The 15,273-nt window shown below is 39.3% G+C and overlaps 1 protein-coding gene across 1 annotated transcript in view; it reads left to right on the top strand.

Annotated features, from left to right (window-relative positions):
- Positions 1-414: 414 nt before the first annotated feature.
- The window catches only part of MBOAT2 (membrane bound O-acyltransferase domain containing 2), a 106,640-nt gene continuing 91,781 nt past the window's right edge, over positions 415-15,273 (top strand). The window contains exon 1 of the mRNA XM_030447812.1: positions 415-513. The gene's annotated coding sequence lies outside the window, so the exon portion shown is untranslated. The remainder of the gene's footprint in view (positions 514-15,273) is intronic.

Genomic DNA, 15,273 nt, shown 5'->3' with positions numbered 1-15,273 from the left:
GGCCATATTAATAATTTAAATCATACTATTTTATATTAAGGGTAACCAAATTGATTAATTCTTGCACAATATGACAACAAAGTGCTTACAATACAAAAGAAGCTACTATAAAATATTCATTTTAGAATCAAAGCAACACGATTGCATAAAGATGGAGAGCTGCAGGGTTGTGATACAAAAGGAGAATTTCACATCTTATTAGAAACCCTATCAAAAGATTTTTATGCCAGATTTTACCTTGTGGATTGAACTTTTGGAAACAATGAATGATTCACAGAACATAATTAAATCAACCAGTTAATGCATATTGCAGCTTTCACAGTGGATGATGGCTCTGCTCATATGACACAAAGTCATGTATGTGACTTCTCTCTGCAGGACAGTGATTTGTGCCTGTTCCTCTCTTCCAGCCACTGGGTTTCAGTGTCCAGCCCATTGCCATTGCTGGTGCAACAAGCTGTGACTCATGAAGTCTTCCTCCTTCCACAAGCTCCCTGCCAGCATCCTTCTCTGGTGAGTGTCTGGTGTCCACCTTTCACTGTCTGCACTGCTGCCATTACATAGCAATGGATTCTTTCAAGGCTTTGTGTTCATCTGTCTCTCTTTCCAATAATCTGAATTCTTTTCAAATCTCTGACTGTAGTGGTCTCAAGGTGAGAAGAGTACAGAAATACTGTCCAACGTTAATACGAAGATTCTTGGTTAAAATTGTTGAAAAATGTCCATAGCATTTGAAACATCAGTGTAAATTCTGTAAAGTGATAACAAAATAACTTAGTTTTCATGGAATACACAAGTTAAAAACTACACCAAAGTATTAACATAACCTATATAACTCTTCAGTGTTGGTGGACTTCTCTGTATCACTGGAAGGTAAAACTAAATTTTTACAACGAAATGGAAAAAGCTAATGTGAACAGTTGAGCAATCAGTATTAAATAGCATTTGCCTTTTGCACCTATTATTACATTGCTATCCCCTGGGCATCTGAAATGATTCCAACATCTAAACAGCTTTATAATTTTACAAGAAATAAAGAGCTTAAGTTAATATATACTTCTATAAGAGTTTTCATACAAACAGAAACAAAGACCAAGAGTTTTCCTCCTTAAGGAGACTAAGGTAGAAGTTTTACTTATGTAAATTAATACTTACATTGAGTTTGTAAAGATTATTTATCTACATTTAACTAAACCCTAATCCTGCAAACACACAGCACTTAAGCATGACTTAAAATGCATGCTGACCAAGCTGCAGTGTAGTGTTGCAGTACTACTGATAGGGAAGTTACAATATTAATTGTATTTATGTAACATCTGTTGCCTAAGCACCTCCAAGCACTTTCCAAATGTTAACTAACAAGAAGGCTGCCCATGCTCTTTTTGAAGTAAATGGCAGGATTCCAGTTGTCCTCAAAGGGAGCAGGCACAGGCTCTGAGCCTCATAATAACCTGAAAGTAGGTTAAGGATCTCTGTGTTCACTGGGGAAGGGAGCGATAGCAGAGCTGAGCAACAGAACCCAAAAGGCTTTTCTCTAACTGTAGAGCTGCCTTTCCCTGGAAGAAAAAGTGATATAATTTACTGGTGAGGCCACAAAAGGAACCAAAGAGAAGGAGCTGCTCACAAAGCCTTTAAACTATTGTTGCCTCAGAATGTGACCTTTTTCTTGTTCCAAAAACAACAACTGGAGACAAAGCTGGGCTTCCCGGGATGTTCCTCTCTGGTGGCTGCAATGGGCCTACAAATAGCTGGTCCTTGGAAAGGTTTTTTTCTTTCTCTCTGAAACTTTCTCTACAGAGGTATATGACATTTCCAGAAGTCCAGTTACTTTGCCTCTAAGTTTTCTATGCTTGTGACTGACATGTTTCCAGATCAATGGTCTTGGCTTCTTGAGCCATGGTACGTAATCTTATGAGGAACAGAAGTCTGTATGTATTAGCACTTCCCTCTAAAGCACTTTCCTGGTAGCCATCCTCAGCACTGATTTCTATTTCAGTTGAGTGCTCTGGCAACTTCTCTTCATTCACATTCTCAGAGGCAGCCAGTGGTGCCTCTTTTGTATCATGTGCCTCCACACAGAAACCCACATGAAGGCAGAGGGTCACGACTCCAGCAGAAACCATAGGCCTTCTGCAAAGATAAATAGCATTTAGTTAAATAGCACCATTTCAACAGTAACTGGAACACAGTTGTACAGAGGATATTATCAGAGCCAATAAAAAAAGAGGGGGGCCTTTCACAGCTTATTTCAGTGTTGTTTCAAACCATAAAAAAGCCCCAATGATGTATCCAAAGAGAAGGAAGTAGAAAATAGCCTCTGGTAACTTTCCTCTGCCTACACTTTAGGAGGTTGAAATAATTTCTTGTGAACAATGCCACCAGGGAACCTATGGCCTATTTCCAGGCAGCTATCCATCAAACTTTGAGAGGACATAGGAAATGCAGATGAAGACACTGGAAGTTTCTGTGATGCCATGTGTGTCACCTTGCCTGTATAGTTCAGTGAGGAGGAATCCTGTAGCAGGTAGATTGTCTGGACTTCAAAGAAGACCTCACAGAAACTTGTTCCTGCTCACCAGTGCTGTTGGAAGCAATGCCCCTTAGTATTAAGCAACATATTAGGATTCATTTCCACAAAGGGATTTAAATAGACTTTTTTTTGTGTATACATACAGGACCATCTTCTTGCTTTACCAGGCATGTAAATTCTTTTCTTTTAATACACTCTCAATGAGTTTTTCTTTTAATACACTCTCAATCTTTTAATACACTCTCTCAGCTTTAGATATAGATGTAAAAGTGTTACTTAACTCTGCAATATACTGCTCCACCCTTTTCTAGTCACATTTGCTGCTTGCCTCCCAGTTTGCATTCTGCTCACCACCCATCTTCCTTGACCTTTCCCCACACCAATGCAAAATTTGAACACCATGGGAAATTAAACACAGTGCATATAAATCATGTTTATTGTTGCTTTGGATACAAAAAGATAACACGAATAAATAAAGAAGACGTGATGACTCACAGGTTTATTAGTTTACTCAGTTTTTCCTGAGTCTTCATCAATAAAATGGTGTAATTGGACCACTGAGATCTTGAAGAATTCATATATTCCTGTCTATTTTATTCCTTCTGAAACCTCAGAACCTCAGTTTCTGATTTTCTGTAGCACTTTTAACCAAAAGTGGTAGAACATAAAATCTCTCAGAGAGCCTGACAAATTTCTAAAAGCTAGAAAGGTTTGTGAAGGCCAAATTCACTGTACCTGAAGCAGAGAGGTAAGCAGGCTTTATTGGGGAGGGAAAGGATTGTCAGAACTTGTGGTTCAAGTGACTGAAGTGTTCTTCTCCTGTCTTCTACATTCATAAAGCATAAAATCCCCATTATTAACAGAACTACAATTTCACTCTGTCAAGATGCAGGATCAATAGACCAGAACCTTATTTTGACAATTCTTCATGATTATTTATCTTTTATCACAGTCTTCAATAATTTTATTTTTTATAAAAGATTCGTTTTCTTATTTAGATTTGTTGTTACTGTTTTTCTGGAAAATGCTAATCAAATGCAGTTTAACCTGTGCATGGCATATTATGGAGTCCATACAGTTATCCCAAATTAAATCAGAAATGAACATGTTTCTTTGCTTACAGTGTAGTCCTTAACAATGGTTTTCTTCAGGCAGCAAATGGGAATATTTGTTTCTGTGACTGCTTCATACACTTTACCTGCATCCTTTCGAGTTGCTCAGACTGTGCTTGGCTTTTCTTTCCCCCTCAGTAGTCCTTTCCTCATCCAAATACTGCACAAGAGCAGGTATTCCTCCCTGGAGCATATAATGATGCAAAGGCTAAGGCCAATCTCTAGCCTTGCTGTAAGAGGTATTATTTATCTTTCAACTTTTCAACAGATGGATGTTCATCCCACAAATATTCAACGGTCCCTTAGGTTATGGCTGAACTCTCCGTTCATGGGCCAACAACTGTCATGAACTATGGAAGCAAAATCTCCCAAAATAAGAGAATATTCCAGTAGCATCCCAAATAGCCTAAGGAGCAGATAATTCCTTCCTTGCTCATGTGGGCAAAGGGGCCTGTGTTTCCATACAACTTGTTATCAGATTTCTTTATATATCATTTCTATCCAAGTATTGGGTCTGCCTTCCAACAAACACAGCCCATCATGAGCTCCCTGGCCTGGATTTCCCAGTTCAGTGATAGTGCTGTAAACTGGGCTGCAAACTTCTGCTGTACTGCCCTGGTGGCTGAGCTGCCATCACTGAACCTAGGCGCTGACAGAGGCAGTCAACAGTGATGGGTGTGAACCCTTGGGTCTTTCCACAGGGTCTGTCACTGCATTTCTTTACCTGTTTCTGGGTAATGATGTTAATTATCTGAACTTCCTGGTTGTCTCCTTACTGCCTCATCCATTGCATTCACCTGCTGACCACTGCAGGCTGGCTGGCATTAAGGAATGATAATAAGGTAAGGATTCTCTAGGCATACTCTTTCTCGAAATTATTCCTTTATTACCATCTTGTGCTGTAGTTGCAAATATGTTTGTGTACAGGGACAAAATGAGGGATCACATTAACAGAGGTTAATGACTTTAAAAGCCACCAAGTCAAACAAGTTTTAAAAAGAATATGTGATTTTCTTTGTATGGAAACAGGAGTAATTTCCCAGCACCTGTGTGTGCCATGCTGGGACATAAATTTATACAACTATTTTTCTCTGATTTTTTTTATTTTCTGAATTTAGAAAACAGTAATATATTTTTAAATCATAATGGAGGATCACACTAATTCTGGTGAAGAATCTAATTTTCATGACAACCAACCTCACAAGCCATACAAGGAAGTAACATGCAGACACAGGATCACTCAGTAGCCATAGTCTCAACTCAAGCTGGAGGCTTCCATGTTCAGTCCCTGGTTTATTTGTCCCCTGACAGAGAGGGGAACTTACAACATTGACCAAGAAATCTACCTGCTAGATGCCTGTGGGTGTTTTATTAAGGTCTTAAGTGGTGCAGCACTAATTTACCAGCCAGGAAGAGCTCAGCTTTCTAGGTCTAAGATCAGCACAACTGCTCACATTAGGGCACTTCTGGCAAATGTCAGGACAGTGATAAAACTGGCAAAAAATAGGGGTTCCTTCAGAAAGTCAGAATATTTCCAGAACCTCAAAATGAAGCCGCAGAGCTTCAGTTGTCATGATGGTGCAAGGCTCTACTGATTACAGGAGAAAAAACCACAATGTCAGTATGTGGTTTTGTAGCTTTCACCTGCCCAGCAGTGCTCCCCAGATTGGAGTTCAGCTCTCTCTAGAGAAAGGTGATGGTGACAAAGCTGCTGACACATCATGGTCCAAGGCAGCACTGCAAAGAAAGGATAAGCAAGGTTTTGTAAGGCACTGCATAGACATTGGAAGTGATATGGCTCACAGTATTTATTCTGCACAATTCCAATATCACTGGAAATGGAGAAGACCCAAACCAGACAAAAAAGGAGCACACGGGCACCTCCTGGAAAGTCTGCAGTCAGTTCTAAATTTGGTCTAAGCTATCAGTGAGTATTTGTCAACTGAAGCCTTATTCAATATCTGTGTCAATAGGGCTTCACAGTAGACATTTGAAGCAAAAGATGATGATATCCCAGCAGTAGGTAAGTTTAAAACAAATTTACCTACAGAATGACTTTTGACTCAACGTGAATTTTACAAGCTGCAACTTCATTAACATCGGACCTACTTCACAAACACAACCTTGTTTTCAATAAGCTCAAGAAAATAAGCCCCCAGTAAGCTCAAGAATAAAGGTACAGCTTCATCCTCAGGGTGTTCAAAGATGAGATTCAGCAGCTGGTTAGTTAGGAGGGAATATGCTGGAAAACAGCACTCTGTGAAAGAATATAAACATAAGAACTTGGAAGCAGTAACTTTTACTCTATAGTAAAGAGTTTTAGAGATTTTTACCAAGGCTTCACACAACAGATTATTAAAGTGCTCTGGAGTGGTGAGCTGAAAATAGGCCAAAATGTTGGATACTGTTTTGCCACTCTGGAGAGGAATGTTGCCTAGTGCAGTGTGTTTTCCACTGCTGTTACAAGCCTATAAATAAAGTATATTAATTGCTATAATAAACCTCTTTTGCTTGAAATAGCTATCCTTAATTCCACTCAGGAAGCAAGTCATGATAAAATTCACAATTCACTTACAGTGTTTTATTTTCAGGATTTTCCAAGTACAAATTCTTGCAAACTTCTGTCAATTCTTTCTAGCAAATTTTCTTATTTTTCCACAGCAAAGTTTAGTGATTGCAACTAAAAGCAATTTGTTACTTGATTAATTACTGTGCATTTATTTAATTCCAGTGCATTTATTGAGAACTATTTGTCATAATTCTACCAACAGCCTAGGAAGGGGCCACCTAGCTGCATGGCAAAAACTGTCCACCACTTCAGATGCACATTTGCTTAATAAATGCTAGAATAAAATCAATCTAGTATTAGAGTTATATTGGAAAATGTTAAAAGTTGAAGATGTTAAAAACTATGTGAATTGCAAGAGGCATGAATTGGGATCTTAAGCTTAGGACTTACCTTCCTAGTGGGATGGAGTTTGTCTCTGGCTGGTGACAGATTGTGACTCATGTCAGGTAGCACTGGAAACTCTTGTCTTTTTTTTCCCATCACATTTTATATCAGTTTTTAAAAATCAGTTTTTTAAATCAGTATTTAAAAAAAATAAGTTAATAAGCTACTTCAAATGTAAGCACAACACTTTCTTCTTAAGAATAGCAGAGCTCAGTAGTAGAGTCCCCTGGGATTTGAAAGGGGCTGGCTGGCTGACAGGGATTTGAAAATGGTAGAGAATCGATTGAATGGCTGAAACAATTAAAAACATATGGTATTTACTTAATGCCAGCAAAGAAAGTGTATAGCTATGGTAATTTCTAACTACTCCTTCTGCTAAGAATCTTCATTGCCAATGGAAAAGAAAAAAAGTCCCATAAGGCAGAGAAAGACAAGGAAGCACTGAATTCTGGGCTGTCATGCCAATCCAGCACAATGAGTGGATAATTCAAAATAATGCAGAAATATAGGTAGGGAATAATTAAGGAAAACATCTTAAATACACATAGCAAAGTAATAGTAAAATAATAGCAGATGCAATTCACTGCAGCAAAAATTCTTGCACTTGGAGCAAATTACTTACACTTATTGCTTTAAGGCACAGGCAATGAGTGAAGAATACAGCACTAGGATGACTTAAAATACTGGAAGCAGAAAAAATGCCTGGTGTTCCATAAGGACAGATCCCAGGGAATAGGCAAAATTTCTTTTTTTGTGGATGTCACATTCCAAAAAGGGACAAGTTACAATGAATGTGTCATTGAACAGCCTGGGCTTAACACCTGTAATACTAGAAATGCATCTGCTTTGAGATGGGAAATTTAAAGTTGAAGAAGCACATAAAAGGATGTGTGCTCTTCAAATTAAAGCCCACAGTAGTTATCAATTTACCCAAGCTGATTTTTATTGACATTAGAACAAACAAGTGAGTTTCTGAAAAAAACTTTCCAATGGGAATGATAAAGGCAAACAATGTAACAATGCTTATAAAACAGCCCTATTGATCTATAAAAGGAAATATGTGAGGTGGTTATCAAAGAAAGCCAGAGATTGTCTTTGCTGAGCAATATTTGTTGCTCCAGCATTCCTATTTATTCCTCTTTCCTTTTTTCTAGTATTTCTAGTATTACAGATGTTAAGCCCAGGCTGTTCAATGACACATTCATTGTAACTTGTCCCTTTCTGGAATGTGGCATCCACATAAAAAGAAATAAGTGGAGGAAATAAATATCAATTCAAGCTTTCTGCCTTGTGTTTACAATGTTCCACCCTAGCAAACTCTGCCAGTCTGTACAGTCTTTGCCCTCTGTCCTACACAGCCACCCCTTGGTTCCTTTAACTGGGTTTTTGCTTACATAGTGAGTCAACAGGCTTAGTAAATCAGTGGGAATTGTTTCATGCTTTCATCACACACATGTATTACCAGATTTGTTTCATGCTGAGTGCCCAAATTTTATGGTTACTTACATCTTCTTGCCACAGCAAGACTGACTCCTTCAGTGTTTGTAAAGTGCTTATGTACTTTACAAAGTAAAGTGGTGAGAACTGTACACATGCTGAGTGAGAACTGTACACATGCAATTACTAGTAATTACTATTGTTTATCTTCAAAAAAATAATCAGCATTTAAATCTGAGCTTCTGAGAAATCTTGTGTTGAATCAAGAGATTTATTTCAGAACACTAAAAAGAAGAGAAAAAATAATACTAAGGACAATGGTTTTATGGTAGTGTCAGAAATACATAATCAGATCATCTGTTGGATTAAAGCATCACAAGCTTAAAATCCAGGGGAATCATGAGTGTAGTCACACAGTGAAAACGTGCTGGGTGAGCAGGTACTTGATTCCCCTCTTACATGCATCTGCTAGGTGCCCTTTCAGTCAGACCTTGAGAAGGGATCTGGGCTGCTCCACAGACAGCCCACTCAGGACAGTGCCTCTCTTCCTGGGCCACTCACTACAAGAGCTATACAAATAAAGAAAATGTGTGTTCAGTTTTGTTATGTTTAAAATCTTGCTTGTGGGCAAAAAAAGAAGAATTCCTTATATGTATAAGTAAAGGCAAGAATTTACTGTTAGTATAATGCAAATCTTCACAGTTTAATTCACAGAGCATTGTCACTGCTCTGTATCTAATTAATACAGAAAAATAAGGAATAATAACGCAGGAAGTGTATTTATATTTGGGAAAATGTTGGAGTAGTAGCAGTCTTTCTATTTAGGGTCATATATGTATGTTTGCTAACACACAACAGGCCTAGATGTTAACAGATATTGCCTGGACTTACAGATCATTTAAGAAAGAAAAAGTTAGGTCCAGGTAATACCTGAATTTACTCTACATGGTCCCACTTACCTAGATGAGATATTAATTCTTTGTTTGCTTTGTTACACCTAAAACCAGCTTTGTCCAGCTCCAGGTTTACAGGTTCTTTTAACTGACCACTACAGAGCTGTTTGTGGCTGAGAGATCTCCAGTGACAGCCTAAATGCCACATCTCGTGCCTGTCTCCACCTTGTGACACTTCCACCACCCATACCAGCCCTGGATTGCTCTACAGGATATCGTGCCATCAGAGTTGTAAACATCTGTTCCTACTCTGAGCAGCTCTTTGTTAGAGTTGTCTATATAAAACTGTTAATCACAAAGATAAACTAAAGTAAAACACTTTGCATACATAAACCTGATCAATAACAGAAATTACCACCACGCCTAAAGTAAAACAAAGCTGCAAGCAGGTCAAGAAAAGTGCAGGCAGAGCCTGAGGCCTTGCAAACTGTGGACAAAGATGATGATGAGCTGGTCCTGGACATGGCAATGGTCACAGAGCTGCCTGACAGCTCTCCAGCAGCTCAGCAATTGCTGCCAGGGGCTGGGAATTGCATGCCTGAGGGACTGGGGTCTGAGCTCCTCCTCACCCTTCTGTCCAAGCCCTCAGAGCTCCTAAATCTGCTCTGTGGCCTGAGCACAGCCTGAGTCAGGGAGCTCAGATTTCACCCCTGCTTCAGCTGCTCTCCCCACTTTATCCTGCTCATTTGCAGAACCACAAGCTGCTGGTATTTAAGTCTGTCCATCCATCTGCCTCATCATCCCCAAATCTCCTGCTCTTCTGCCTTTTGGGCAAACTTTTCCATTCCACTGCACTACTGAGGCAATACTGTACCACTCTGTGTTTGGCTTTCAGACTCTTTTTTACTGTGGGCTGCTGCAGGCTGCCAGCCCAAATCATGCATGGTCCTGACACGCAGCCCATCAGTAGGAAGAGTGCAGTCAAATCCTGGTCAGATCCCAGCAGAGACACCACAGGCCTCATGACTTCAGCTGATATATTAAGCATTGCACCAATGCCATTCTGAGGGAGGCTGAACATAGCCATGTGAGGAGAGCACCAGATACACAACGCTAACTTCCAGAAAGCTGAGTGGTCTGAACCAAGCCTGGACATGCCTGGCTTCTAGGCTTTGCTGCACAGAGCCCACTAAAGTGCTTCTATTGCCCTCAGCACAGAACTTTCTGCAGTCCTGGTTTTTCTTTTTTTTTTTTTTTTTTCACCAATCACTTTTTCAGAGAAGAAAAAAGGAAGGAGAGTAAAAGGGCAGGCCATGGAAGTGTTAGCCCAACACCAACATGATCAGGTGTCCAAGCACACTATTTGAAGCAACCTCCTTAACAAATGGTTCACCCAGATGCTAGAAGAATCATCCAGGGACTTGCTGCACTGGGCACAATCCTGCTGTGCTCTGAATGAGACCCCTAAAACAGCAAATGTTGATTTTGTTGCTGTTTGAGGGAAATACAATGGGGAGGAGATTTTTGCATAGACAGCTGCAGGGACTCTTGCTGTTAGAAAGGATCCTGTCCTCACAGATTGACTGGGTTTGATCTGTGGATGAAACCAAGTAATGTGTTTATGCCTGTCACTTGCATAGGTGACTGCCAATAGGAACTGCTTTTATATACATAAACTGAGCAATTGCATTACTTTGAATTGCCATAGAGTTCTTTGTTGTTGTTGTTGGTTGTTTTTTTTTTAAAGAATGAAACAGATCTCAGCAACTGCCAGACAAAGATTAAAATATTCTTAAACATGCAATTATGTGCATAAATAGTCAAACAGCAAAAAAAAAAAAAAAAAAAAGGCTGGTTTTGTCATGGTTGTAGCACTTGCAGACAAATATGGCCAACTTATGTGGAAAGTAACTTTCTGAAACAGCTGACAAGCTGTGCTGCATTACTTTGTTTGACTGCTGCCTCCAGCCAGGTATAGCATATTGATCTGCAAAGGAAACCACATAACCCAGTATTTTTCCTCAAAGAAACTGCCTTGGTTACTTGTTGGCCAGTTTCTTTACTGAGAGGCATCTTTGATCTGCTTCAGAGCTGCTTCAGAGCCCATGGGAATGGCAAAGCTGCTTCTCCAGCACTGTCTCAGTGACCCAACCCAAAGTCATGTGCTGCAGAACTGTTAAGTCAACCATCTCCTTAAACATCTTTGTCTTCAGTTAATTTATACTAAAAATGTTTGTTTGAAAAGAGGCTTGACCCCTAAGTGAAGACAGTTTGTGGTGTGTGGGCAAAATGCTGCAGCCTGCACTTCACTACTAATGATCACCATCACCATGTGTGTAAGCAGAGTGCTCCTGAATTAGTGTAAGGGAAAGTTTTAGCAAAGTTAGGCTGTGATTTAGCTTTCCAATCGTGAGGCTGCTTTAGTGGGTGACACTTTTTAATGTTAAAAGTCATCAGAGGTCTGTACTGCTGGTCTGTTTCAGGAGGAAGCTGCTCATGCTTTTTGGCAAGGGTTGGTTTGAGCATCCACAGTTTAGAGCTCTCTCATGGAAGATCCTGGTGAGGAACTGCCTGCCACTCACTTCTTCTCCCACTGTTGTGGCAGATAAGCTGTCCTTGTGGAAAGGTAATTGGCAAGTATCATTCAAAAAGTAGTTGCTTTAGATCAGTGCTCTCCAGATCCAAATTTAAAATTTAAGGTAGAAAGCATTTTAGGTGATGGATTTGGTCCATTAATAGTATGATTTTTGAGTGAGCTCCTATAGTTCAGAATATTTCTCATTTAACCTATGCCCTATGTATTCATAAGGCCATAAAAAACCTGCAAAGCCTGAAGAAAATGCTCAGGCCACTCTGGCCTTGGAGATGTCCTCTCTTGCCCATTCAGGGTTCTCAAGATATTTGTATCACCACTGGGTTACCCAGGCTCTGAGAAAGTCAAACAGGCCCAAGGCTAAAGCTCTAATGATCTGTTTAGCTACATTAAGGTGAGACACAAACCACTTTCCACTGGAAGTTACTAAGCTTGTAAAAGTGATTTAAACAAAGCAACAACTAAACCCCACCATCCCACCATGTAGTGTGTTGTCACTGGGGTGCATTTTAGCAGAAATGTCTACATTGAGCACATAGGTGAAATGTTAGAAAATAATATTAAATCTACCAGCTGTGGTCCTGTGATGTAGAAGTAATTAATTCTCACATTGCAAACCCATGTCTTGCTATCTGAAAAAGAATACTGAAGGGACTGGGTATTTTCCAATCTATACACTGTAAACACAGGGAAGAATGAGCACATGCTCACCACAGGGTGAGGCCAGGACGAAATACATCTCTGTACCCAAATAGGAGGCAAAAAAAATTGCAAAAGTTATCATGGGCATATAGGAATCATAAACCCTGTCAGGATTCTTTAAATATAACTTCTTTGGTGGAGGTAGACCAGAAACACTTGGAGGATTGGTTCAGTGGGGAAGGTCAATAAACTCTCACACAGGAACAAGAGACTTTTGCCAGGGATCTAAAAACATCTCTTGCAGACACAAAGGCATATGAACCTCATCTCACAAGCTCCCCTTCAGGTTCAGAGGCAGGTATTCCAAACTCCTGTGAAACTTTAGTCTGTTGCTTCTCCGAGGATGAAAAAAACAAAGGTGAGGATTTTATGAGATCCTTATTCCATGCCAAAGAAAGAAGAGATGCAAGAAATTACAACTCATGCCCCAGTCCTAGCATTTCAGAAGTTGAATTTTGTCTTGTTTGCATACATTCCCACAGTTAAAAAGTACATTTACTTTTTCTGAGCTATCTGACAGGACTCCATAAACATTTTCTCATACACTTTGTGAATTCAGAACAAATCTCTGTTTAACATGTCATATTGTTCCCCTCAGTAATTAAATGCTTGCCTAATCAAGCCAAAAACTTAATCTGTGAGAAAATACAGTCACAGACACTAGAAGCTTAAGCACATGTAGACCACATGGCCTGTTAAGAAATGAGGATGTGATGCAAAGTATTTTGCAACTTAACATTGTACATGGTTGCAGGCATTTACTTATTAAATTACCTGTAAAGAGAAGTAAACATGCTGAACATTATTTTCACTAGCCTCTCTTGGCCTAAGTCATCATTGCTTATGTGACTGCTTTATTGTTGTGGAATTCTGCTACCTTTGAGCAATGAAGAACAAAATGATCTGCATTTGTGTGAGGTTGCTTTGAGGCCATGTTAGAAGATGACAAACTCAGTTCCCCCTAAAGTGTGACTGAGAGCTATAGAGGTGGAAGTAGGTTTGGGCTGTCCAAGGAGACGAGTGCTCACGTATTACAGAATATGTTGAAGTGGAGCCTGCAACCAAATGGGTGTTTATGATGTCTCCCAACAGCCTCTTAATCCTGCAGGACAAAGGAAAACTACTTTTTGATGTTATATTGGCTCTTTCAAACGCTGCAAGAAAGTGGACATTTGTATCCTATAAGCAGAACATTCTAAATACCAACTAATATTTCTGGTTTATCTGTCGAGTCTAATAGTTGACTTGCCAACACCAGCCTAGGGCAGCAAGTCTTTACCATTTTTGACTGAGAAACTAGAGATTTGAGGCAGGCTGCTCAGGCAGAGGTTTTGGAATCATTGTTGTTCTTCAGCCTGCTGGGAGAAATAGGAACAATGTAGGCAATGACAATTCTCCTGCTCTGAAATGCCCACTCTGTAACCCTGTATTAGATCTGCCATATCTGTACTGCTTCCTTCCTTCCTTTCTTCCTTCCTGCTTTATCTCCTCCTTGCTGCCACAGTGCTCTGAACAATGTGTCTGTTGCTCCTCCAAAACAAAATAGGACTTGCAGATGTAAAGATATCTATGTTTGGCTCAAACCATGACAGCTCCACAGCATTAAACATGAAAATCAGTTTGGATCAGTAAAGTGCTGACTTTGGAGGATTAAAATAGGCTCTAGCTTTGGCCTAATAAAGAAATATAAACTTCTTTCCCAAAGGAAAAAGGCTTTTTTATTGGGCTCTGTAGGAAACCAGCAATGCTCCTCCTGGGATAATACAGCTCGAAGTTGCAAGCAGCACAGCATGCACACGGGTATCAAAACCTGCTATAAATTTCAGAAAGCAGTGTGGGACAAAAACAAACTAACAAACAAGAGCTTTGCACTTCCCAACTTTCCCAAGGATGTATATGAGGAAGTGGGACATCAATGCAGTTAAGCATCATAGACCTTGCAATCCCTTCAACACAAGCCCATTAGCCAACAGGCTTTTTCATATAAAACTTCCTTCTATTATATATATCCTTCTATTCTATAGAGCTGGAAAACTGAATATATGAAATTTTGGCAGGTTTTTTTAGAATTTATGGGTGGAATTGTTTAATGGTGGAATGAGATAAATAACCATATATTGCACAGACTGAATTGATGACTTTTTTTTCTTACCTGATGCAGTTTTATCCCTCTTAAACTTACATAGCTGTGTCAAGCACCAATGATTTCAGTGATTTTCATGACATTTTTCTCCTTTAAGTGTAAAATTTTAGAGCTGAAATCATGCCTTTTTCTTTATGCAGAACCATCATACTGGAGACCCTGCTAGTCCTCTTCCATAATACAGTTTAAAGAAAGAGGTTGTCAAGGAAGCAGATGGCTGAGAAATACAGGTCCAGCCTCCATCTTCTTTCCCAAACATACAAGCACCCATCTGTTTCTGAAAGGAAAAGGGAAAGCCTTTGCAGTTGTTCTGGACAGAGTAATTGCAAGTTGGCCAAAGAGAGACTATTGGAGCTTATTGTGAAAGAAAAAGGAAAAAGAAAAAAGAAAAAAAACAAAACAAGAAAAAACCAACCAACCAACAAAAAAATCCCAAAACAAAAAACAAACAAAACAAACAAACAAACAAACAAAAAACAAAAAACAAACAAAAAACCAAACAAAAAACAAACAAAAAACAAACAAACAAACAAACAAAACAACAAAAAAAGAGGAACTTGATCCAGAATAGGTATAACCACAGCTAGGAATAAACTACAGGAAAAAAGAGTGATTTATGCAAGTGCCATGCCTACCACTATCCAAAACATGTCATTCAGATAATTCCAAAAAAACAGAATGTCTATGTGAGCTACTAAAGGAAGATTCAGTAAAAAGGTGGAGAGAAGCATTCTCACCCTATTTCTCTTTTATTTAGTGACATTGTTGCACATACACATAAAAGCCACACCTTTCAATTTCTTGCACTCAGCAGTTTAATGAAGTTCCTCAAACACACAGTAAAAACACAAGTCTGTGCATGGCTGAATCATACGGTTTCCCAGCAGGTTCCTTGAATTAACAGATTTAA

This window comes from Calypte anna, chromosome 3 (genome assembly GCF_003957555.1).
Source record: "Calypte anna isolate BGI_N300 chromosome 3, bCalAnn1_v1.p, whole genome shotgun sequence".
In the NCBI taxonomy this organism is placed as follows: Eukaryota; Metazoa; Chordata; class Aves; order Apodiformes; family Trochilidae; genus Calypte; species Calypte anna.
The sequence above is the reverse complement of the archived record's forward strand: the minus strand, read 5'-3'. Positions and strand labels throughout refer to the sequence as shown.